Source organism: Aythya marila, assembly GCF_965140915.1.
Source record: "Aythya marila genome assembly, chromosome: 3".
Taxonomy (NCBI): Eukaryota; Metazoa; Chordata; class Aves; order Anseriformes; family Anatidae; genus Aythya; species Aythya marila.
In genome coordinates, this window is record NC_139044.1 from 41,372,552 (window position 1) to 41,395,107 (window position 22,556).

Genomic DNA, 22,556 nt, shown 5'->3' on the forward strand with positions numbered 1-22,556 from the left:
CTCATTCAGATGACTGCAAGAGCAGGAACAATTGCGTGCCTGAAAAAAAAAACGATGGCATGCAATTGTTTACCTCACCTGTAAGGTGTTTTGTAATCGCTTTTTTCCCAGATCCAAAAGATAATTTCCTAGGAGATAACAGTTAATAGATGCAAATACTGCGCGAATTATACTCGCCTCAGTCTACCCTGTGCTACAACAAAGGAAGAAAAAAGAAAATGGATATTGGTCCTTGTTCTGCAGTGTGTTGAGGGCCCTTGACTTGCCCTGAGGCAAATAAACAAAATGGATAGATACAATGGAGTAGTTTTTTTTTTTTTCCTCCTTTCCTTCGGCTCCTCACCACTTCTGGTTTTGCATAGATGTGATGGAACTGTTGTTTTTGAGTGTTAAATAATATACATACTTATATAAGAACAAGCTCTATCCATTTTTTGTGGGAGTGGTACTGCGTGCTGGGATTTTTTTTTTTTCCACCAGCCACACGACAGCAGCTTTACGGGCTGCTGAGATTGTCACAAAAATTCTCCTTCACGGCGCTGCCCAGTGGAAGAGGCCGGGTGCTTGGCACTGGGCACCTCGTGCCGCTCAGCTGGGCTGCGGCCATGGGCGAATGGCACACGCGGCGCTTCGGTACGTCCAGAGCTGGTTCTCATGTAGGTAGGGGGTTTTAATGGGTGGCTTTAATGGGGTGGGTGGGCGGGCAGCCTTACTTGCCTGGGTGCTTGGGCATGGGACGTGTTTGGGGGTTTCACTTGGGTGGGTGGGTTTGGTTTGTTTCAGCGTTAAATGAAATTCATGGTTCTCCAGCGTACCAACAGAGCAGCGTTGGATCTTCGCTGTTTTTGCCTTACAGGAGCCTTTACTCTGTGTTGAGTGCAGTTGCACTTGCCTTGTTGCAGCCTGCTTTCTTGTAACCTGCAGCAACGTGCAGCTTGTCTTCGTTAGCAGTGGGTTGTTGAACCTCAGCCTATAGAAAACAAAGTGACATCTGGCCCCTCAAAAGCTGATATTGATTAACTTAGAGGGAAAAGGGTTCACCGAACCCACTGTCATCTCAGTTTATGGTATAAACTGCAAAAACCAGCAGTATTAATAGCAGTAGTTACTAGGAGTTATAGTTCCAAGGTCAGGCTCCTGGCTTGGTCAACTGATTTCCTTAGCAAGACAGAGGGGCTGTCCTTTAGGGCGGCTCAGCAGGAGCTTCACTTCAGTGCTCCAGGGCACTCACCTCTGCTGGGAGCTTTGTCCTTTTCATTGCCTGTGTGGGGTACCTGGAGGGATAAGCCAACCTGGCTGGCAGTGCTATCAGTGGCATCCACTTCCCGGTGTAGTCAAGTGGGACATCTTCAGAGAGAATAAGGAAAGCATTGGTCTGAAAGACTGTTTAAGTAGCCTGCCCAGTGGAAAATACTTTTTTCAGCAAAGAAATGTCCTTGAAGGAATTCAGGTTAAATTTATTTAATTATTAAATTAATTACAGCTTAAAGCATTAAGTCCCTGCATTTCTTTCTTCTGTAAATGCAGCAGGCCTTTGTGAATTGATAGCAATCAGCTCCTAAATCTGCTCACCGTTAAGAGCAAAATACAAACTGAAACTACTCAGTCAAATGGATTGCAGAAGTGACACACATCACTTACTTCTTTTGCTGAAGTGCTCGCTAGCATCTGAGCATCTGTATAAACAGATCCCTTCTGCACCGCTAGCAGCTGTTGATAGGCATTTTCTAGGATATTAGAAACTGCCTCAAAACATCCTGCCAAAGGAACGCCCAAAATGTGCTGGGTTTCTTTTTGTTGTTGTTGTTCTGTTTTGTTTTTGGTTTGATTTTTATTTGTTTTTAGGCATTTATTTCTTAAGTGAACTGACAAACCAGAGAGGGAGAGCATTTGAGGTAGCGTGAGTGTTTGATGCAACCTCGTGAATTTCAAGAGATGGAAAATTTTGCATCTGGCGTGATTTGGAAAAGTGCTGCTGAGAGGCCAAACATATTTTGTTTCCATTTTAAAAATGAAATGAAAAATTGCTCTTAGAGTTTTTCGCTATGATGTTCCATTGCTGAGTAAAAGCATAACATCTTGGCCACGGCCAGTAGCTGTCGGATGGAAGTTTAGCCTGGATGAGTGCATTTTTGTGTGGAGGGGTTGGGAGAAATAACGTGGTGCAATTCTACTTTTTCCTATAAAACCCTTTTACTGAACAAGCAGGTCTGCTCTTTCTTCCTGGAGATTGTGGCTGATGAACATGGCAGTAGTGAGAAAAGTTGTGGGTTCATCAGCTGGGGAAGAGAAGGATGCATGTGCCGCAACTCCAGCCTGTGCCTTGGTCATTGGAGGAACTGTACAAGGTGGCCTGCAGGGCCTGTGAGGCACCTCTTCAGGGCTTTGCTGTTTGGAGACACGTTGCCAGTCCTTGGCGAGCACCTCTGGTTTCAGGGAGGTGTTTCAGCCATCCTTGGGAGGTGTCAATTGCTTGTGACCTGCTTGTGTGTACACTGGTGCCTCCCACGTGTGTGCTTCCACACATCTCCTCCACTCCTGTGCACCTCTCCTGTCCTGCTCTAGCTGCAGATAGCAAAAAGGGGGCTGAGCAGACCCCAGCCTTGCTTTTCAGGGCTCTTTCTCAATCTGTCTGAAATCAGCGAGAGTGGACTTCTGAGCACAAGAGACAGATTCCTATCTCTAGTGGTCACTTGTTGGTTTTGAGGGCAGGGAGGATGCTTTTAATTTTATAAATTCCTGTTGAAGTATCTATGAAGAAATATTCGTATATTTGTGGAAAAAGAACTATTTTAGATAGCTCTTTGGGGTAAATGTACTTGTCATACAACTTTTTTTTTTACTTTTTTTTTTGCCACGTGGTCTTTCTGAACGCATCTGACATGATCGTTACTCATTTGTACCATTTGTTTCCTGTCTAATTATATAAGTTAACAAAGCACTCCAGGGTTACCTTTACTTTTATTTGCTTTAGAAATTGTACCATGAAAAACGTTCTTGTCGGGTTGCCTGCTGCTGAACGGAGAGCTGTAAATAAAGTGGTTTCTAATTGAAAGACAGGAGAACCACAGAAGCATTATAATTAATGTGCTCTCTGTTCTTTTTCTTTCTTTCTTTTTTAATATTACCACATGTCTTTTTATAAAGCGAACCGAGTTTCTCTTCCTCCTAGCTATGCTTACCTTGAAACAGTCACTTGTTACTGAACCAAGTACTCCAGAGCTCTGTTGGACATTTATAACCTTTTATATATCTGCCTACCTCTGATGCCATTAAAGTTTGTGTACGCTTCTCTGGGTAGCTGAGTGGTGCTAGGAGGCATTCCAGAAGCTGCCCTCTCACCTTTTTTTAAACTTCACAATTCACTTATGAAGAAGAGCACTTGTGGACAGGAGTAAGGAAGAGGTATTTTGTGGGAAAGCATCCGTGTGAGCATCTTGTGATCTGCAGGCAGATGTTACTGAGAACTGATTTGCTGTTTTTGACTGGGAGGGTGGGCACATTTTGCCACTTGTGTTTTAATGGAATGCTCCATCTGCTGTCTAGCCAAATCTCTTTCTGAACAGGAAGGTTTGTGCCAAAAGTAGCATCAAATCAAGAGAAAAGAGGTAGTGTATTTTCTTCAGTTCTCACTAAATGTTAAAACCCAGTGTATCTGAGCGGGTGGGCGACTCCAGATCTCTTTGTGTATCTGCTTATTTTAAAACATCAGATACATGTAATTCCAGTTGGTTGCTAATTTGGAAACAGAGGCAAGTTCTTTTTGTTTGTAAATGACTGTTCTGTTGTACTTCTGTTCTCCAATTTCGTATTATCTGCTTTATTCAGAGAGTTTTCCTCACAGAGTATCTGATGTGATGAATTCTTGCCTCCTGTGATGAATGTTATTTTTACCATTTTTTCCAAGAGTGGTGCTATGCCCCTAAATAAGTACATATGTGTGTTCCAGTGTTAGGAAGATACAGCATGGCATCCGTTCTGAAGATCTAGAATTTGTAATACTCATGCACTTTGCTTTAATCATCTCTGGTTATATAATTTTTAATTTTCAGATTCTCTCTGCTGGCATGGCACTATTTTGTTCAGATAACGACAGTCATGAGTCATTCAGCAAGTTATTTGATTCAAATGGATGATTTTTTTTAAAGCACCGTGGGGAGGAAGAGGAAAAAACTCTTCTTACTACTTCACCAGAGACAGGAGTAGGAGCTATCAGGATCTTTCCTTCCCCATGCTTGGTACAAGCTAACAGATGCCAACAGCCACCTGAAGCCAGAACTAGTCGTCTGTGGTGAACTTTTAAGCATGGGAATGGAGGTAAAGCCCTGACATGTGTCAGGGTTTTCCCTCTTATTTCAAGTCTTATAGTTTAGGACTTTCCACAAGACTTGAACCTGCTGGAAATTGTGACGTTTTGAACTCCAGGGCAAGTTCCTTCCCATCTTAACCCAATACTCAGGAGACTTCATCTGTTTGAGGACGCAACTAAAACGAGACCAGAAATGAATCTACTGTCTTGCTAATGATTTTTTGTTGTTGTTACTTTTTATCGAGCAATATCATATTGTTAAGAACCTGTGAGAAGCTCAGAAACAGACATGAGGTCTGGCAACTGAATGTATCTGGAAACGTTCAGATAGCATGAACCAGAACCCCCTTGCTGACTAGGTGTCCTGTGCTCGGGGACATCTAGAGTATGCCAGTATCTTGTGTGTGTGAAAAACCTGTACCTTGTGCAGCAGACCAGTGAAGTCACATCCACGGAGTTAAGCGACATGTTTTTCCCCAGGTTAAATGAACTGTGTGATCCCCCCAAGAAATAAAAATAGTGATCAACCACAGGCTGTAGGGCGAAGCTGCGTGGCAGTAGCAATGGAGGAGGTGAGCAGAGCATATTCGCTGTTCTTTGTGCTCTGAAAAGAATGAAGAAATGTAAGCATTCACAGATCTTGCCTTCCCCAGTAAATTCACCAGAAGCCTCAAACTAGAGATGTCTAAGGTGTAGCCATCTCAGGATTTCATGAGTCGAGTAGCACCGTGTTGTCCAGAGACAGTTACTAGTAATGGATGTGGCTTGAATTTGTAGCCCAGATTATTGAGAGCAAGGCAAAAACGAGTATTCTTTTGATGATCTTTTGTCTCACGCAGTAACTTTTTATCCAGAAATCAGGACAAGAAGCCTCGTCTCTGAATCTTCCATAAAGACAATTTGATTTTGCAGTTTTTATTTTTTCTAGGTAGGTCCATTGCTTATTAAAAGTGAAAGCATTGTTTTGCATAAGCCGAAATAACATTACGGTTGTTCTGGCCTAATTCTTAGCATCTGAAAGAAAACAAATGCTTGTACATTAGTATTTGGAGGCAACTTTAAATCACATGTGCAGTACTTTCGTTGTATCTTAGCAGTCCTTCTCCTCCTTTTAACTGAAACATGGTAGTAAGAACTGTCCTTTGCAAGATAAAACAACACTTGTAGTGCTGAAGGCTGTAGATACATCGGAGAAAGTCCTTGAATAACATTATAGCCCTCCCCGAGAGGTCTCTGCTTGAGGTCTTTGTCAGGTATGACCATGGTTTGAACATTTACCTGACACACATGCAAGCTGATGCTTTTCTCCTTTGGATGAGGCCTTGTAGGAAGGCTGTTGAGGCACTGTGCTGGGTCTGGACACCGCGCGCGTACCTCAGCCTTGCTGTTGGTAAGTCCTGACTCCCAGTGGTGGGACCTGTATCGTTCTTTTAAGAGAGCTCTTTCTATCTTTTATTTTTCTTCCTGGTAACATTGGATTTATTTTCATGTGGCTATCCAACTAATTATTGAGGTTGTTTCTAAGAGACGCCTTTCTTGAGCTCCTGTGGCTTACATCAGTGCTGCAGAACACCCCGCTGCCCTGAAGAGACGGTGTGGGAGCACGGACACAAGCTGAGGACTGTGAGGTTTGAGCAAGAGGAGTGATGGTGTCTCTGTGGTGTTGAATGCCAGTGTTGTGCCTTTGGAAGTCAGTCCGAGGGACAAAGGCATGGCTTCAAGAGCTTCAGGCCACACAGTGCCAGCCTCCACCTGGAAGCGTGCCACATGCACTCAGCGGGAATGTTTTCACTGTGGGAGAGGTTCCTGGAGACTCGTGCCTCTGTGTGCCTGCTCACGTGGACTTCGCTCCTGTCTGTCGAAGCTTCAGAGAGATCTTTAGCTGCATCACTTGGCTGAGAGAGGCTGCCTGCTCGTGCTTGGTTGGCATTGTACGAGTTGCTTCTGCTCCTGACTTGCTCTGTATGACTGCAAAGTCTCTCACTTTTAATTTCTGTTGCAGTTGTTTCTTACCTACTGTTTTAATTGTGGTTTGTAAATCAACTCAGAACACGTCCTCCCTCCTCACTCCCCGTCTCCAGCCCCGAGTTATCTTTGCTGGTATTTGTGGTGATGAGGACTGTTAGAAATGGCATTATTTGTCACATACTTCAATCATGAAGGAGTCTGCAGTCAGAACTAAAAATACCTGAGGTTTGCAGCATTACTTCTCAATCCTCTGGTCATGGTGCGTGTAGCCATGGATTCTCGGGCGTGTCCCAAGGATGCATCAGTGGGGAGGTTAGCATCCATCCTGCTCCAAGTCCCATATTACTTTTCCAGTTAGATCTCTTGGGTAGATAGATACTCCAGAGAGGCTTCAGGCTGCTGTACGTGAAAAGTGAACAGAAGGGAAACCACGAGTGTGTCAGCAGCACCATCTTCTTTCCAGAATCCTGTGATAAATCAGATAACACTGTTCTGAGAATCGCTTGCTTACTAATTATTGAAACAGCATTACCTTTTCTGCATCTTTGATTAGCATTTCATCTTGAGTCTAGGACTTGATGATAAAGGGGCCGTGTATCCCAGAGGTTCAGTAAATGATGAAAAACTGGTCTGTATCTGCTTACTCTCCTCCTCCAAAAACAAAGCTGAGCTGCTCTCGAAGTAGAAATGGTGTCAGAAATAATGTGCTCTAAAGATGGAGGTTGCTTTTATTTTTTCTCCATTTCCCCATCAGATGGCTCACAGTACATGTAAACAATGCAATAAATAAATACTCTGATAAATCCAATCTTAGCTAAGATAAGCATGGCAAATCCTTTTATGCATTTCTAAATCAGAGGATAAAATGCATCTCCTCCAAACTGGTAGGAGAATTACAGAGTAAGTCTTTAAAAGCATGGTCTGGAGCAGCCTAGATTTCCAGATAGCACACTCTGAAACTTAATATCCACATAAAACAATTGATGCAAAATGTTGATGTAAAAAATATCGCGTATCTATCTGAAAGAAACTTTTTGAGAGAGCTCAAAATCCAGGGCCAGCTCTATAAAGTGGTATTGGGGTGACAGACACCAGCCGTGTGATCACTGCTGTCTGTTGGAGTTTGAGGCCCAGAACTTGGTACTTGGGAATCCGAATAACCCAGTGCCTGAAGTCAGAGCTCAGGTAAGAGACTTACCTGAGCAGAATTTATGCTGGGCACGTAACCCAGTTTGTTTAAAGATATGGGAGCTTGTTCTGGTGTTGTTGGGGATCTTTTGCAGACAGTTTAGGGAGATAATTCACTGAGGCTTCTCTAGATGACAGCAGATGGGTAATCACAGATCTCAGCAGAAGTCTGATGGCTCGAGAAGAGAGAGGAACCAGTGAGCAGACTGGGTGGTTATTCCAGAGACGAACCTGACAGGCTCGAGTAAACAGGACTTCAGAATACGTCCCCTGCTACCTCCTAGCAACCAAAACTTTTATGAGGCTCATTTGGCGCAGATCCATTTGCTTGGAGGGCAATTACGTGTAATTCCTGCAAGAATCAGGTCGCTGTGACCTCGGGCAAAAAGGAGGCTTGAAAGGAGAGATGATCCTTGGGCTCCCTGTTGCAGAGCCACCAGTTCCTCGCCGTTGTGCACAGCGCCGTGCCAGGACACCGGCTGGGCAGCAGGGAAATGCAGGCAGAGCCTTTTGGCTCTTGAATTATCATCCAGGGTAGTGTGCCAGGCAGTTTGTAATATTGATGAAATGAGGATGAAATGGTCAGGTGTATACAGTTTTCAGTTACAAGTGTGATGTTTGGTAATGTGCTAGGAATTATGAAGGATGACTTGGTCAACCAGTACGTAAGGTAGAGCTATAGATGACAGGCAGGTTTATCAATATCACCTTCTTGTTACCTGCTTAATTTGTTCCTGGGAGAAGATATGATGGTGTTGAGCTGTGCCTGCTATCCAGGTTTCTTCTTTGGTTCTTGTTAGGTGCTCTCTGGAAACTTCTTCCTAGCATTCTGCTAAGAAGTTGGCAGTTTTGACAGAAATATGACTTTAACCATTCATTTATTTAAGTCCCCTTTCTTGGGATACTCTTCTGTGTTTTTTGTTTGTTTGTTTGTTTGTTTTTTGTTTGTTTTGTTTTCTCCTCAGTTGTCCACAAAATAAAAAGATTAAAAACCAGAACCAAAAAAATTCCCAAAGCAAAAATAATGAAACCCATGTAACCCATGGTCAAATAATTCTCCTTAGTCTTGGAAGGGAGAAATTACCTTCATCTGTGTTTCTCTGCTTGCATTTCTCTCAGGTAAGCGTTAAGCAGGATGAACTTGCTCATTGTAGAATGTTATTGATGCTGAAGTGAGAAAGTAAACATAAAGTATTCCTGTAAGGTGTCCTGTGTGCTTTGTCACAAGCTGACAAAATTGGAGAGGGTGTTGTGCTGCCAGACATGCATTTAGTGTGGGAAATACCTTGAGAGGTAGGTAAGAAGGACTGGGAGCAGGTATGCTCTGAAAGTTTAGGCAGTCCAAGACAAATTGTAGAAGCCCGTTCTCAAAGCATCAGAGGTTGTGTATCTGTGCCAATGGGAAAATCAGGCAAATGTTCACAGCTTAACCTAGGAGATCTTGTGGGAGCGTTCCTTGTTGGTTTTGCAAATATTGAATGCAAAATCTGGATTAGTTACAGAAGTGCATCCTTACATTTTGCTTACTTCACCATTCTGCCATGCCTATAAGCTAAAGGCATGATGATACCAGAAAACATAGTCCTTTTGCCTTTTTTTGTGGCACTTCTGGTTATGGGGAATACTGGGAGAGGAGCGTGGGGATCAGCAGATAGCACCTTCTCCACAGAAAAGTCTGTACAAGGGGAAGAAATGGATTTGTATGGGGATGGCTAAGGACTTTGAATGTAATGAAGAAAAAGATACTTCATGGAGCTAATACTTGTGGGGAATAAATTCATCACGCAAAGCTGAGAAAGCTCCTGAGTGTCAATGTGCCTCTGAAAATGGTAAAAGTAATTCTAAAAGTTGAATGGCATGGCATTTAATTATGTGAGGAACCGAAGAGGCTAAAAAATAATAACCTGGTATATCAGAAAGCAATTTAAAATGTAAGCTAGGGAAAATGGAATATTTCTGTCACAATAAGATGAATTCCACCACTGGCTGCATTGATTTAGTGCCTAGAGTTTTGTTGCAAACAGATCTGTAACTATGGAGGAAAAAAAAGCAGACTTTTGTTCCCTCAACCTCCCAAGCCAACCCATTGCACTTCTCAGCAGGAACGGAGAGGAAGATTTGGGTAAATACACAAACAGGACTTAAGAATTTAATTAGCTCTGTTGGTTGTTCAATCTCCAGTTGTCTGATTTAATTGTCCCTTTCAAAGGGATCATTTGAAGCAGAGCTCCATATGCGATGTGAATGTCAGTAAACCCAGCTTGTTAGTGTACAGTACGAAGGCCAAAGCTGAATTCTTGTGGGTATTCGCAGCCTTCAATAAATAGTGCGATGGTTCTGAGGAGAGATCGTTCCTTACGCCCACTCGCCCTTAAGATGTTTCCCTTCAATTCAGAAATGAATATTCAGTTAAAAAGTTATTATACATCTTGTCTTTCAAAATATTCTTGGCACTGCATAGGAGTCTGCCTGCAAAGGGGTGGGATTTTTCTCCTCCTTCCACCTTCTGCATGGAAGCGCTGGAACCGAGCAGTGCCTGGTAGACTTGTAGGTTTGTCTGCGTGTTTGTTTGGCTTTCTTTGGGGCCCGCCAGCTCTCCTTCCTCGGCGCTGGGCCTCCTGCTCCGGCCTCGCAGGGCAGAGATGGCGCGGAGGCCTGGCGTGATAGCTCCAGGCCTTCGGCTGTGGGGCTCTTGAGTCTGTCAAAGTGAAAGAAGGAGGGCTAAGGCTTGTTACAGGGAGTGCCTGCTGGATGATGTATCTTTTATTTTGAGCGATGGGGGAATTTCATTTAGGAGAGTGGTTGTTTTCCAGTAATTTTGCGAAGGGAAAGTGTAGTTTAAGGGTTTTTCAGGGAAGCGGGGTTGTTTACTGACATCGTTCTTGGCGATGATTTGTTTGAACAGTTTCAGTCGCCTCGTAGCTTAAGTAAGGAACTGAAATCTTTGCGAGAGTGTAGGCTTAGGGTATTAAGAATAACGAAAAGAAGAGCTGACAGAAATGTGTTGCGGGAGAACTCCTTGTACTGAGTGATTGGATGATAAAAAGCCAGAGGAAATTGCTCGCAGATAAATGAAAGTAATGCGTGTGGGAGGAAGGGGGGTCACAGCTCTCCGTACGCCGTGATGAGTTCTGCACCAGGTGTTACTGCTCTGGAGAGGTTTTGTACTTACAGTAGTTCTGTAAAAATGGCAGTGTAATTATTGGTAAAATGAGTGCCAGGACTCATTTGTGGAGGAATAGAAAACAAAACAGAAAGCGTAAATGTGCCTCTGTGTAAATGTGCGATGTTCACCTGTCTTAAATACTGTGTGCGGTTCTGGTAACTCCTCACCTTGCCTCTCACCTCCCCCACTCCACAAACATTGTAAAGAAGGAAAATCTCAAGTATGGAGTCACAAAACCTAGTAGGAGACCTCAGTTTGGAACGTGTCTGATTAGGAGACCTGCAAAAGCCATGAGTGACAAGAAGAAGGGAATGGAGAGTGAGCATCTGCTGTCCTTTCCAGGAGACTAAGGAGCCCTGGGCAAAACGAGCATGAGAGTACTAGGGATTTGGGGTTTTGGATTAGGTATTTTTCATTGTCTTTACCTTACCAGTACGGTGATGACACTTGCATTCCTACACAGCCTTTCTGGGCTCTTGTGGGTTTTTGGCCTGTGGAGAGGAGAAGAAATGAGCTTGCAGGAGGACAGAAGAGAGCTGAGGTGAGGCTGAGGAGGGCAGCCTGGCTGTGTGCCGGAGGAGTGAAGCCTGCTCTGAGAGAGGAGGAAGAACATGGACCTTGGACGCAGGATCACTTTTGCAGAAAGGACTGGGGAATGGAGGGAAAGGAAGGAAGCAGCCAAGCACAGGAGCTGTAGAAATAGGCAGGCAATCCTCTGCCTACTGAAACACACTTCCAAGGAGGGGATGGAAACAGGAGTGTCAGGATCTGAGATTCTGCTGTCAGCAAATGCCTGTCAAACTCGTGAGCATTGTGCCAGCGCTCCATCCCCCAGCAGATGACAGCCTATTACTGGTATAATTTTATTTTGTTCACCTTGACTGGTCTGTGTTGAGGCCGTGTTACTGACTGAAGAACCATTATAACTTTTAGACAACACCTCGTAATGGAATATTCTTTTTAAGTGACACCACATAGGTAAGAAGATATAAAGACACTCTCAAGATTAAACACCAGAATGAAAATATGCTTTTATAATGTCATTATAGACTTGTTTTACATAAATGTACTTTTTGAGGAATCTGTAAACTGAATTGTTTTTTTCCTTACAACATTGCTGCCCAGCTTGGTGCATATGATGGACTTGCTGAGAAGACAGATTAAATGTGTAGAAGAAAGCTGTGTTGGATCTCCAGTTCATTTGCAGCAGGTGTTTGAAGTTATGTAATGAGAGATGCAAGAAATGGCAGTAAAGAATATTTTCTCCTGGACAGGATGAGCTGAACCCTGCCTGGGGGAACTGGGCCAGTGCCACAGAGCTGCCATGTAATGTGCTCATTGAAAATGGGCATCTCCTGGGCAGGCATCTGCTATATCTGTGGTGGTCTCTTCCCAGGTTTCAACTTGGTCACCTGTTTTTGTGTGACTGGGAAGCATCTAACTCGATGCCTCAAGCTCAAATCAAAACCGCTTGATCTATAATCTAGTGAATATAATCTAGCGCAGTGCAGTATCTGTTATCTGAAGTGCTGGATCCTACATGTGAAAAACTACTTCGTTTTGGAATTCATAACTATCTGTACTAGAGCATCTCATCTGTAAGATGTGCCATTTGTCTACATTCATTTCCACAGCAAATCTCTTAATGCAATATTGTTGGAGCATTTAGAAGTTGTAGAAATGAGCACGTCAAAAAAAAAGAAATAACTGCATGCATGAAGAATCCTGTCCTCAAAAGAGAATTTAAATTTCTAGAGGGCTTTTCTAGGAAATAAGGTGCAGTCAGAAAGCTGAATGCCAGAAAGACTGGAATAGAGACTGTGCTCTTCTGCAGTAGTTAAGCAAGCCAATTTAATGGATGACAATAGTTCTGGTACTTTCAACATTTTGTTGCTGGTTTTGCCACTTGATGTTGTTGCCTTTATTGGTATTAGTTGTTACGGTTATGTTCAGTTGTTGTTCATCCGCTTCATACCTTAAGGTGGCTTAATTTCCCTTCCAAAAAATAATTTAAATACTGTTTAATTACGATGGACCAATTCAGATAAAAGGATGCTCTTGGTCACCCTTGTAACAGAAATAATGGCAAACACAGTGGAGAAAACTCTTGTGTCTCGTTGGGTTAGAAGAGGTTTGTTAATTTGCAGGAAGGTTATCAGCTGGTATCTGTGTATAGTTAGTTTGGCTGCCACTGGGCAGGAGGAGAAGAGAATCACAAATGAGTTGTGTTCTTGTAGGGTCACACTTTGGATGCTCTGATGGTATGTGTGGAGTCTGAGTTCCCAATTGCAAGTCAGTTAAGTTCCTGATACCAAATGATATAAAAGTCCATCTTGTTCAAGTAAATATTGTTGTTGTTAAGGTTGTGTGTCCTGTCGTTGGTTTCATTTTACTTTGATAGAGGGTATGTGTACCCTCATCTTTGATCTGTCTTGCTCTTTTAATGTCTAAAATCTTCCAAGCAATAGCAGCTATAGTGTTACTTTTGGAAGCACATGGCCTGTGCTGGACAAAGATGAGTAGAGTGCAGTGTATTTGCCTGGCTTTGCCTTGGTGCCACCGCTCATCATGGTGGGAAAGTGTAGTGCCTTCTTCTGGACGGAGCTGCGTCTTGTCCTAACCTGCTGCTGGGCCTCAGAGCAGCAGCAGAAGTTCAGGAGGGGGCCAATGTCCTGGAGCACCATGCAGTCACAGCAGGCTGGAAGATTTCTCTGAAGGCTCTTGACTTGGGGCGTGTAGCTGAGGGGAGCGGAGGTTTGCAGCAAAACTGGCGGCCCAGAGTTGCCACCGCAGGGCACTGCTGCAAGAAATTTGTTGGTGTTTGTGTGATCCCTTCTAGATAACCTGTGTGTCTTTTTGCTTCTCCTTAAGTCTGTTGTGCAAAGGGTTTAGCACCCACTGATTTAGCCCTTGTCAGTTGTCTTCCTGCGATGTTTCTCAGTAACTTGCAGGCAGGTGGAAGCTTTGGGTTTCTGGGGTTTAACATGACTGGTCTAACTGCGGGTAGCTCCCTGTCAGTTCCCTGGCCTTTGGTGTTTTGTCTACAGTTTACTGCCATCTTCCATTTTATCCCTGGAAAATACCTAGTGTAACTTTCAGCGCGGCGCTTTGCTGATCAATATGTTATAAGCGTAGTCAGGTTCAAGAAATTGCCTTCATTACTATCTTGAGATGAAAAATTGATTTAGTTGCATTCTCTCTGTGCTAATTCGTTGGTGCTTTACATTGCCATAAAAGGTATTAAGAGCTCCTTATTTTCCAGCAGTGTCATCAATCCCAATGAAGAGAGAAGAATGAGAATTTATATTGTGTGTATGGGATAGCTGATCTCTGACTTAGCTCTTCATTTGTAAACGTTGCTGAAGACTTTGCTTCTCTTCTCCTTACTGTGCTTAGGTTATAGCTGGAATCAAGGGTCTGGGATAGGAACAAAACTGAAGAATATGGTGAAGGAATACTAATTTACACTGCTTTTTAATCAACTTCAAAAACGAGATGATGAAAATTTAATGAAAGCTATTGTCAAGGAATTAAAATGTTATTTGTGAATTTGTTTGGTTTGGTCCTGCATTAATTAATATTGGGACTATTTTTGATATTTATCAGTCATTAGTTCACTATTTCTGGCTCTGAAATGTCCAAAGTTTTGTTCTTTACCTGTGGTGTTATGCAGAAGAGCTTTGCACGTGCCTGCTAATTTAAATACAACTGCGTGTGGGTATTCTTGTAGCTCTGCTGATGAATGTGAGTGACTCAGCGGCATAAATGAACATAAATGAGCAAAAAGGGGGTGTAGTGGGAAAAGAAGCCAAAAGAAAAAAAAAAATAATAAGGAAAGGGTTTTCTCGGGCATTCCTGTTGTTGCTTTTCCCACTGTCCATAGGGCTGGTCTCTGCAGGAAGCTGCCAGGGATGGTCTGTCTGCAGAACACTTTGGCATTTTTAGGTTCAGTACAAGCGCTCGTTGTTCCAGAGCAGATGGATAAACTAAAATCAAGCCGAAGCGTGTACTGTGACTGTGGTCACTGCTAATGATAAAGCAGTTATTTTTTAATGATGTTTAAAAAGATCTTGGCAAGTTCTAAACAGCCGTGTTGAGCTGAAAAAAAAAAGCTTTCCCTTTGTCTCCACTAAAGTTAACCTTGGGTTTTCCATCCACTTCCGAATATTTCTTGTTACAAACACAGGCGATAGCAGTCAGTCCTCTCTGAGACTCATCATGCATCTACAGGTGTTGAAGATCAGTATAAAAAAAAAAAGAAGTTGGCTAAAACATAAAGTAGATGCAGCTTAAAAAAAAGTCTTATTTCAACATACAAGCAGATTTATTAAAGATGTTACTCTCAAAAGGTGGGCTTCCCTGAGAAAAGCCGTCAGCAGATAGGATGCAAGCAGGTAAGGAATGGTGTGCTTTCTGGGACATCCGCAGCCTTTCAGCTCACATCCAGAATGAGATCTGGGCACGCACAAATTGCGGGTACTGTGACTCAGTAACTTGGTATGCGAGAACTCGCTTGTCTCCAAGAAAACCCATGTGTCCCTGTGCGAGGCTCTCAGCATTTACTGTCAGCTGAGGGGTTCTGTAAAAGAATCACCTTGGGGGCTGGTGAGGCTTCACGAGGAGCTCTGTTATCTCCTGCAGTGTGTGTTTTGGTCAGGTGTGTTGGGGTTGTGCCGTGAACCCCCTCTTTCCTTTGGCTTTGGAGGAGCGTGAGCTGGGACACTGAGGTTGGTGCTGGGCCGGGTGAGGGAGCCACTTGTGTTGGTTTCCCCTGCTGTGGGGGTTGAGGGAAGGACCTGCTGCTTCTGGGGGTTTTGTTTCTTGCTGTGTGCAGTCGTGTCACAGAGCCTGGGACCCATCACCAGAGATATTCAGAGAGCGCCTTCAGCAGGCCTGTCTCACGGGAAGGTGACAAGCAGCCAGTGGGCGAGAGGAGGAAGATGCTGGTTGAGCTCATGGGGTCACCTGTGCCCTTCTCCTGCGAGCCACTGTTCATATGGTTACCTCTTACAGCTCTAATGACTTTCCAATACCTCCTAGCAGGGCCTGATGCGAATGGAAAGTTTCCCATTGACATCAGTGAGCGGTGAAATCGCAGCTTTGGCTTCCAGGCTGGCCTCATTCAGGGCCTTCCCTAAAAGCCGTCTTAGCAGCAACACCTACAAAACAAATACGTTGCTTTCATTTAAATAATTGAAGATGCCTCGTCTAGATATCTTGTCTGAACTGGGTGACAACCTGATTGTATCTCCCACACCTTTGACTTTCATTAATCCCTCCCTTCCTTCTCTTGTTTGTGTCACGCTTGCCAGCGAGGTCTCCTCTCCGTGAGAGCATCCAGCCTGCCCTCGGGTTCTGTCAAAGAGCCGTAAGATGCTGCGAAGTCTTTACGGTCTCTGCAGTAGAGACACAACATCTTGTTTTATTTATTGAGTCAACGTAACCCGTTCCTCATTTTTGCAGTAGGCGCCAAGCTGAGTAAGAAGAAAAGATGAATTTTCTCTTATTTCAGTCTGTAGCTTGAAGGACCATGAATGTATTAATCCCAGAGATTTGACAACAAAGCAATCCCTTGCTATCGATATGGAAAAGTAGGTACTTTACTGGTTTTTAAGGGAATTACCAAGCTGATGGATGTCTTCTGCGGTAATGAATTGAAGAACAGAGTAGCATGAAAATACTATACTGAACAGAAGTTAATATTTGGTTGTGTTAACAATAGGATGCTCATTCTTGCAGATCTGCTGATGGTTTGGGATGAGTTGGTAATATTTTATAAGTTAACCATGCAGGAAAAAAATGAATTTCCATTCTTTTGTTTTATGTTTAGTTACATCACTTTGAAGTCACAGAATGAAAGCAGCATGAAATGTTATGGAGAAGACGGCACGGCAAGATACAGCAGTCTCACAAATAATCAAAAATCAGGTAATGTTGCAACATCACAAGTCCACTTTCTATTAGGCTTGCTCGTTTAATGTGGCTTGGTGCTTTTTAACCATTTCCCAGAATTCGCAGTTCTGAGTCTCTGTAGCTTTACTGATGGACTTCTTAAATATGGCTAATTGTTTGTTGGCTTTTTCCTGTGAAACACTGTTTTTTGTACCTCAGTACATATGGCACAGGAGATCCCCATGTTTTTACATCTTTCTTAAAGGTCTTAAAGGCCTACCTTGGCTTTATTGTCTAGTACAAGCAAAGTCGACGTGACCTTAATTAAAAGAAGTGAGTCTGTGGTGCTCAGTTCAGCATAGCTGCTCAATTTTATCAAGTCCCATTGCTAGGTACCAACATGATGTGTTTTAGAGGTACTTTTCAAAGGGTCCTGCAGCTGCATTTATGAAAATGTGATTTCCTTTGGGGGAGATGCTGGATCAAAATAGCTGTTCCCTCCCTATTGAAAGCTTAGCCATATGCTATTTCCCACATGCTACTCCTGCCTGTTTTTTTTTTTCCTAATTGTTTATTTGTCTCAGGATGTTTCCTTCTTGCCTGTTTTTGCAAATCCCAGCATATGTTCTCTGACTGCTTCACGGCAGTTACAGTCACAGAAAAAGGCAATCACCTTACAAGCTTCAGAACATAAACACTACAGAGGTCAGGAAGAAACCGGCAAAGTGCATTGTAAGGGTGCTCGCCTTATACTAAAGTATTGTTTGCCAACTGCTGAGGCTGGAACAAGAGCTGATGGATTGATGTTTGAGTGGAAAGGCATAAATATTCCCTCCTCTCTCAATTCCATCAACAAATTCATCAAATCAACAGTAGTGACTAGACATTGTAATGTACCCATGTCTGGCAGTGGGCAAAGCCTGACCTATCTCTGCCTGTGATCTTCATGCTGGGGTCTTGGCAGGTCCGCAGAACTAGGGTCTTTCTGAAGAAAAAAAAAAATTGCTCAATTAAGTAATACAAGTAAACTGGAAAATGAAATTGAGGGCAATTTGGATCATAGGACATGTTCATCTTCGAGGAAGCATGTGGAAGAATTGCCCTTGATGTAGGACTCAGCAGAAGGTGATACAATTTCTTACACATCAGCAGTCAGTAAGCCTGGATTGGCTGAAGACATTTCAAATAAAGTTTCATAGACAGCTTCAGCTTTGATCAAATATACAATGATGTATTGGTGAATATTAAAAAACATTGTGTTTTTATCAGAGGTGATCAGCCCCTTTAATAAATGCTGTCTTCTGTAAGCTTTTTAGTTACTTAGTCTTGGGATATGCAATTCAAATGCCCTTCTGGCCTCAGCCAAGGTTTTATATTTTATTTTTACTTTATCATTTTGTATTTGCACATCATTTAACGTTTGCCATTTTTATGAAATAATGCTGTGCTTGCTTCAGCCACAGTTCTGCAAAACCTTCAAAGTACCTCGAAACCGTAACGTTGCTTAACTGACAACAAAGATGATCGGAGCGCTGAAGCAGCCTTCCTTATTTCTACGGGACTCGTGGAACTTTATCTCCCTTAAACTAAACTGAGTTAATGGCTTTATTTAGGAAGTAGCCTCCTCTTCTTGAATAACAAGAATTCTGTTAGTTTTAGGAAAAAAAGTTTTCATTAAATTACCAGTGCCTCAGAATGCATTTTCTACTTATAACTTAGATCAAAAGAAGAGGAAAATGTTTCTGCTTGTTTGTCTTCCTCTCTCCTCCCCCTTTATTCTAGAGACTTTCCTGAGATGATCAACTGTTGTTTTTTCGTTGTTTTTTTTTTAAAAAAAAACTTTATTGAAGTGGAGAAATTGCTCGGTTCCCCTCCCAGTGCCGTTGTTGCTTTCCCCTCCCCCAAGTCCAATGTGTTCTTTATTAAAGTGAATTAGGACATTCTCGTTTCTCTTAAGAGTGGAAATGGGGACAGCTCAAATGTGCAGCCACATGAGACTCACCAGCATTTCCAACTGCACTGCAGAAGGAGCTCAGCTGCAAAGGGAATGATAATTTTTGAAGGATTTGTGCAACTGTTGAAGAATTACCAGTGTTAATAATAAAAAGCAGCTAATCTGTTTTTCCTCTTCCGTTTTGAATGTTTAGCTTTCCTGATATGCCTTCTATAAAACCAGTGTACTAAGTATTTTGGTTCCTTTCCATCTTTTTGCTTTTGCAATTATTTTATTCCTGTATGCTCTCCTATGTCAGAGTGTTTTTGTGGTGGTGTTTTTGCCTAACTACTCCATCTTTGGGGTTTGTATGCAGATGTGGGGCATGGATTTGAGACCTCTACCATTGAAAGATAGCATTGAAGTGCAGTACAAAACATACAAATAGTTTTATCCAGGACTGGGATAAAGAGGTTTTCAGCATGAAGTATTTGTCCTTGAGATTGCTATATAAATTGTTGGTGGCCCTTGAAATCCACATGGCTGTTTTGCTGCTTGTTCTAACCAAAATAGCTACAATCCTGCATCTTTTAACCCTTATTTCCAGTGTTTGCCTCTCTTTGTTGTTGTATCCGACACACATTCAGAAGTTCTGTAGGAAAAAAGGTAGATGTGATGTTTGAGTTACTATCTTCCTACCTCCCTATCTCCTTTTCTCTGCTAATTCTCCCAGCTACCTTGCCTGGCATTAGAAAGTATTTGTTCTGCTTTAGTTCTGTGCCTCTTTTCTCACACGCTTACTTCCTGTGCCAAAAAACTGGAGCTGGGGCTTGAGCTGTAGCTAAACGAAGAGTTACGGAAGCAAACCTCGTGTCTCGGCAGCCTGCAAGAGCACGGGGGTCTCTGAAACATACCGCTCTTCCTCTCCCAGCTGAGTTAAGGCTTCTGAAGACGTAGGGATAGAGCCAGCTCTGTTCCTGGAAGCTGGCTTTGGGAAACGCAGCTGTGTCCCATCTCACAGATCTCTCCTGGGTTTTAAAGACGCTCTCTCTGGTGGCTTCTTAGTGGTGGTTTTATGCCACTAGTGCCCAGCTGAGAATCACGCCTGTCTGTGCTATCATTTACTTAAAGGATGGCGTATAGTTAGCTCAGGTGTCGGGGGCTCCTGGTGCTGTCAGTGTTGGCAAAAGAGAGTGTATCAGGGAAGGATCTACTGTGTACTTGTCTCTGTCCTGAGAGAAATCAGAGAGAGAGAGATAGATGATATGAATGATGGCTGGCTGGATTTAGGAACAGCACAGCAAATCATCTCACAGTTCTGAGTTACAAAGCAAGCCAGTAAAAACATTCCGGTAAAAAAGCTAAAATTGAGTAAGATAAATCCTGTTTTGTTTCTGTTGACGCTAAGTGGTAGGAAAAAAAAATGAAGGAAGGGAACAGAGAACTTCTGGTTTTGGATTTTGACTTATGTGTGGTAAAAACGAAGCTTATGTTCTGATAGCAAAAAGACGGGCACCTGAGAAAGCCCTGTCTCAGCCTGTCTTACTAAAGGGCAATAAGGTGTCATTAAAACGTGACTCTGGTGGTGGAAGAACAAAAAGTAGTGATGCATTTCTCTAAGCAGGCGTGCTTTGAGTTAAATATTATTCAAAACAAACAAACAAACCAAACCAAAAACCAATCAAACAAAAACCAGAACAAACAACCACCCAACAAAGCAAAACAAAATTGTTTAAATTGCTGAAAATGGTAAACTTACTGCAACTGATGTGTTACAGTCCCTGGCAGCACTGTGCAAGTCAGCATCTGCTAATGCTATTGCTTGTGAGTAGCTGCAAGTGCTCTGTCCTGCAGAAGCCAGTTGAGTGTGGAAGAGTTGTTGGTTTGTTGTTGTTGTTTTGGTTGTTTGGTTGTGGTTTTTTGTTTGTGTGTGTGTGTGTTTTTTTGCTTCTGCCTTCTTATCTAGTCTTCCTTTTTCGGACTAACTGGTAGTTCGTCTGTAAAAACATGTAGATTTTTTTGAGTAAAGTCATTGCTGAAAATTTTGAAGTCAGTTGAAACTATAGGATCCAATTCCATTTTGATTTGCAGCCATGCAGCATACTGAGACAGCTTAGATCAGTGCCATAATAATTTGACAGCCTATTAATGAGACTGCTTCCTTCAGCGTGTGCTTGCCTACAGTCTTTTGTTATCCCTCTCCATTAACTTTGTTCTGAAACTGGAGTCGGCTGGCATTCGGTCCTGTTTTTGCAGCCCGCACCCAGCACAACTTGCAAGCACTGACTTATTTGGTGTGGATGTCTAGCTCTGAAATTTGTGCTGGGTTCAGGGAGCTGAAAAATGTGACTGTGACTTGATACGTTGTGTACTAGAGTTGAAATTTTCTGCAGGTTTCAGGTTCTGTGTTGTGTGATAGAGCTTTTTTTTTTTTTTAATATGTTACAATTATCCTCCCCTTTTTGCTGCCTGCCTTTTTCTCTAGGATTTTCTGTCTCTCCAGTGATACAATTTATGAAGGATGTAAAATCGGATCATCTTTATTGAAGACTGATAACATCAGAATATTCTTCCATTTTCTGTATACCAGAATTAAATTATGGCGCGCTTCCAGGAGCAACTATTGCTTGCATTGCCTTAGAGTTGCCTGTGTTTTGAAGAGGGAGACAGTCGGCGTGTGTAAAGGCATTTCGGCAAGCTTAGCATGTGTGTGGCTTTCAGCCTGTGCAGCTTACAGGGACCACACTGAAACGATGAGAGAAGAGTTGGAGTGAAACCTCGTCTCTGCTGAAATCAATTGAGCTTCCATTAGTTTGAGTCCAGATTCCATCCATAATATTAAATAGGGCATTTCTCTTTCTAGGCAGTCTGCAGAAATGTTTCTGTCCTTTTGCATTTGTTTTCATGTTTCTTCGTAACGATTGCGTAATTGGGATATATCTGCAATGTCAGAAATGTAATAGGCTAAGAGCGTAAGTGACTGCTGGAAAGGACAGGAGCACACGGCTGCAGAACTGCTCCTGCTTTAACACTCCTGCTGCTTTCCGAAGTTGAGTTGTTTAATTTAACCATTTAGTAATAAGCTGCTGTTGTGATAAATGGCAATTAGAGGTGTTCAGAAGTGTGTGCTTAACAAAAAGGAGAAAAAAGCCTTTTCTTCCTGTCACTGGAAGGAACAGAAATCATTCAGCACGCTGCCAATGGCATCTCACTTGGCTAGAGACTAACTTCTGTGCTCCTACAGCCTTAATCGTGTTTCGTACAGCATCGGAATACTCCTTGGTAACTTTTAATCCAGCAAACAATGTATTCTGTGGGCTTTTTGTTAAATTTGATTGCAGATACTCAGCATATAGCATCATGCCCTTGAATTTAAGCCTGTTCAGGTACTAAAAACAATTATGATGTCTCAGGGTCTGGTTTATTACTGGCTGTGCCTCAAACACGAACACCTTGACCAGTACGTGGAGAACCGGGAGAGGTAAACCCCCAGGTGAAAGAGTGCTGTAAGTGGAGTTTGGTGTGGTTTCAAACAGCTGCCCACAGAGCTGCCGTGGCTGCAGGTGGTGGCATCTGTCAGCGTGGTGCTCCTCCTGTGGCAGAGGTTCAGGGACCTGCCTGGCTGCTTGGGTCATTTTTCTAGCTAAATTGTGTTATTGGCTGCTTTAGGAGTAAGTGCTCCTACTGCCCTAGCCCTGAAGCTCTTTGTATTATTGTGTAAATATCTGAAGATATTTACTCTCCTTCACTGGTTTGTGTCACTGTTAGGTCTTGTCCTTTGGCTAATGCTTGTCACTTCACATAAACTATAAAAAGAATGGCTAAAACTGAAAGAGCTCGGTGTAAACTGTAATACCATCAATAAGCGAACATAGGACATAGGTCCTATGCAAAAGGTGTATGAACAGGTCCACTCGTGCCCTGGTATCAAGGAAAGATGGTCAGAGTCCCAGCCGAGCTTTAGGAATTGGCAGGCATGAAAGGAGATGATATTCCTGTGCAGGATCCCCTCTTCCTCTAAAAGTTGATGGCCTTTCAGTGTGAAATACTACACAAGTGTTTATTTTTATGCCCTTTGAATGCTTTGTGCAGGCTTTGTT

General features: G+C 42.8%; 1 protein-coding gene across 7 annotated transcripts in view; it reads left to right on the forward strand.

The window, feature by feature from the left end:
* TRERF1 (transcriptional regulating factor 1) overlaps window positions 1–22,556 on the forward strand; it is a 101,077-nt gene that overhangs the window by 51,915 nt on the left and 26,606 nt on the right. For all 7 annotated transcript variants that reach the window (XM_082757102.1, XM_082757101.1, XM_082757099.1 and 4 more), the window contains one exon: window positions 16,462–16,559. The gene's annotated coding sequence lies outside the window, so the exon portion shown is untranslated. The remainder of the gene's footprint in view (window positions 1–16,461; window positions 16,560–22,556) is intronic.